Source organism: Lygodium microphyllum, chromosome 5 (genome assembly GCF_053477565.2).
Source record: "Lygodium microphyllum isolate KBCC chromosome 5, Lygodium_microphyllum_v1.1.10, whole genome shotgun sequence".
Lineage (NCBI taxonomy): Eukaryota > Viridiplantae > Streptophyta > Polypodiopsida > Schizaeales > Lygodiaceae > Lygodium > Lygodium microphyllum.
In genome coordinates this window covers 101,947,858-101,951,417 of record NC_141139.1, presented here as the reverse complement: position 1 = coordinate 101,951,417, position 3,560 = coordinate 101,947,858, and positions in this window count along the sequence as shown.

Below are 3,560 nucleotides of genomic sequence, written 5' to 3'. Positions count from 1 at the left end.
TCCTTCACGTAGTCATCGTAGTGGCCTGCCGGAGGTAGGGGTGGGACATGGTTGTAGTGGTGGCAATCTCTTCCAATTTTTGTCTTTTCACTTCCGGCCCTGGCTCCAGTTCGGCCGTTGCTGCCCTTTTGGCACCTGAAGCTGGGGTGGCCCCGACCGCTTTCCTCGCTAGCTCCCTTTCCACCAAAAACTGCAACCAGGTGACCACGTTGCTTCCATCGATTTTTGGGGTGTGCCCCTAGGTAGCGGTGGTAGGGGGTGTCACCATGATGGGGGTGGCTTGCATGGGTGGCACGAGGAGAGGGGAGACTGGCCTGATTGGGTCTTTTCCTTTTCCTTCTACAGGAGGCAGGTGCACAGTTTCCGGCACACCAGTGCTTGGACCGGGTGCTTCAGGTTGGTATGGACCCCCTGCTCCTTCCATGTCTCTTCTCCGCTGTTCCTCGATGGAGCGACGGGTCGCCAGCTCCAAATCTTCTTCTTCCCTCCTTCTCAGCTCCTCCTCAACCCTCTTTCTTCTTTCCTCCTCTTCCTTTACCGACTCCCTTTGGGCCCATTCGAGCTCTTCCTTCTCTTTTCTCCTTCGCTCCTCCTCTCTTTTTCCGTGTAGGGCTTTAGTCCATTGCTCCGCCTTCCTTTTTTGTGTAGCCTCGGGTTCTCCCTCCTCGTCGGTGTCTGTTTCCATTTCATCAGACTGCTCTTCCGCATGAGGCTGGGGCTGCGACGGCGATTCGCCACTTTTCTCATCATCTCCCTGTTGAGATATCGAGCTCCACTCGTGATACGCCAGGGTGACCATTGTGTATTTATGTCACCGACTTGTCAGTTGCAGACGCGGTTGGTACACCGCCCATGAATAATAGCTACATGACAGCTATCCTTATCTACTCTAGTTCATGGCTCAGTTAGTATGCCACCTTAGTTAGTTGAGTTTAGTTTGAGACCCATATATAGGGTTCTTCTATTTATTTGTAAGTGAGTTCTTTTGGCTTACACAACTAAGAAGAGGAAAACAGTTTTCAGCCTCCACCCTTGTGTGTATTCCCCCATTGTGCAAGCAAGAAAGCTTCAAGTGAGACTCCTTCCTTCTCTCCCACAATCTTGACATGGTATCAGAGCCTTGTTCGTGGTAAGGAGCTCAAGAAAGCAAGCCAAGCTCGCGGTGTTCTGGTAAGAGGAGCAGTGGTGCTTTCATTTTCTGTTTTGGGAGCAGATCTCTGCAGGCAGCACAGTCGGAAATTGCAAGAGTGCATTGTCTCAGGTTGAGACGCCCTTCGTGGTGAAGCAAGAGAGCAGTATATGCTGCGGGTGAGGGCTTAAGCCCTTGGCGACCTTGTTTTTTTGATTTGAGGCCATTTCGGGGCCTGTTTTGGAGGCGGAAGTTTTCTGCACGCACTCAGGAAAAGGCCCAGTTTTATGCTGTGCAGCCACTGCTCTACAGGTCGGTGAAAAGTTACTGTAGAAATTGCATCGTATGCTTGTGCGCAGAGACATTGGGAGTTACAGAATCATCCCTGTTGCCTGTTGATGCAAAATCGTCACTAGGAAGTGATTGTGTGGTCAAATACCACTTTCGCCAGTTTTGCAGATTTTCCCTTGTGAGGGTGAAGCTGTGTTTTTTGCAGTGACAGAATTTTTTGCAGTGTTCTGTAATGGCATCTGATTCTCTTTCACAGATTGTCACTGAAAAGCTTGACAAGAACAACTTCCAAGCATGGAAGTTTAGAATGATGAATTTCCTTATGGAAGAAGGATACTAGGAATTTGTTGCAGGAAATGAAGAAGAACCAGTTCTTCCTGATGTTCCCAATCAACAGCAAATGCAGGCATTTAAAGCATGGCATGAGAGAGCCAGGAAAGTTATGTACTGGCTGTCTATCAGCATTTCAGACTCTATGATTGTGCATATTCAAGATGCAAGTACGCCAAAGGAGGCATGGGATACTTTGTCAAAAATGTATAGCACAAATACGGAAGCCATGAAAATGCAGCTCAAGCAAGAGTTGCACAATGTGCAAAGAGAAAGTATGAGCATCAATGACTACCACATGAAGGTGAAGAAGATTGCAGATGCACTTGCTTCCATTGGGTCGCCAGTGGAAGATGATGATTTAGTCTCAGTGACCTTGAATGGTCTAGGAAAGGATTATGCACAGTTCCGAATATCCATTTCCGTCCGTGAAAGATTTCCTGATTTTGAGGAGTTGATTGCTCTTCTAATTTTTGAGGAGCAGAGAAATGGTGGTGCATCTTCTTCAGGAGGAACTTCAAAAGAAGCTGTCTTCTACTCAAATGCTGGAAGAGGTAGAGGCAGAGGTAGAGGAGGCCGATTTGGAGGCCGTGGCAGAAATCAGAATATGCAGCAAACTCAAGAAAACCAGTCCTATGGAGGAGGACGTGGTAACTCTAGAGGCAGGGGGAGCCAAAGAGGTCGTGGTGGATGGCAAAGAGGCCAAAATGCAAACAGTAATGTTGAATGCTAGTACTGTGGTAAAATGGGTCATATGGCTAAAGACTGCTATAAAAAGCAGAATGACATCATGAATGGAAAACTGCAACAATGGAATTATGCATCTTCTAGTAGACAGGGTGATGACAGAAATGAGCATTTGTTTATGGTGCAGCACATGAACAATTCTGTGACAAGTGCAGAAGAAAGCAATGATGTATGGTATGTTGACTCAGGTGCATCAAACCACATGACAGGTCATGCAGAATGGATGGAGGATGCAAGGAAAATGGAAAAACCAGGATTTGTGGAGACGGGTGATGATACTACACATCCTATTGTGTAGATTGGAAAAATTCCTTTGTCTATGCAGGATGGGAAAAAGAAATACCTGTCCGATGTATTTCATGTCCCAAATATCACCAAGAATCTGGTTTCTGTTGGTCAAATGGTTGAGCAGGGCTTGCAGGTCAGATTTAATCCTCATGGATGCTTTGTTGAGGATATGAAAAATAAAGGTCGCTTGATAGCAAAAGGAAAGAAGAAGGGCAGAATGTTTACATTGGATGCAGACATGTCTGAATTGAGTGCAGCAATGTTTGCACATGGGACCAGTGTAGTTGCAGACATTGATATCTGGCATAAACGCATTGGTCATGTTAATGTACAGCGACTTAAATCAATGCAGGCCCAAAATATTGTTGCAGGATTGCCCAAATTCAAGGTTGCAGAAATGCATAAGGTATGTGAAGCCTATCAGTTTGGAAAACAGGCAAGGAAACCATTTCCTAGACATGTTCAAGAGAGTGAGAAGCCATTGGAATTAATCCACTCTGATGTGTGGACTACTAAAGCTGCATCTCTTGGAGGCTGTCATTATTTTGTCAGTTTTATTGATGATTATAGCAGAAAAGTTTGGGTGTATTTTATGAAAAAGAAAAGTGAAGTTTTTGGGCATTTCAAAACTCTTAAAGCTATGGTTGAAAAAGAAACAGGCCTGCAAATAAAATGCCTAAGGTCAGATGGAGGGGGAGAGTACCTCTCAAATGAGTTTGCAAGGTTCCTGCAGGAGCATGGCATAAAGCAGCAATATTCATGCAGTCATACCCCA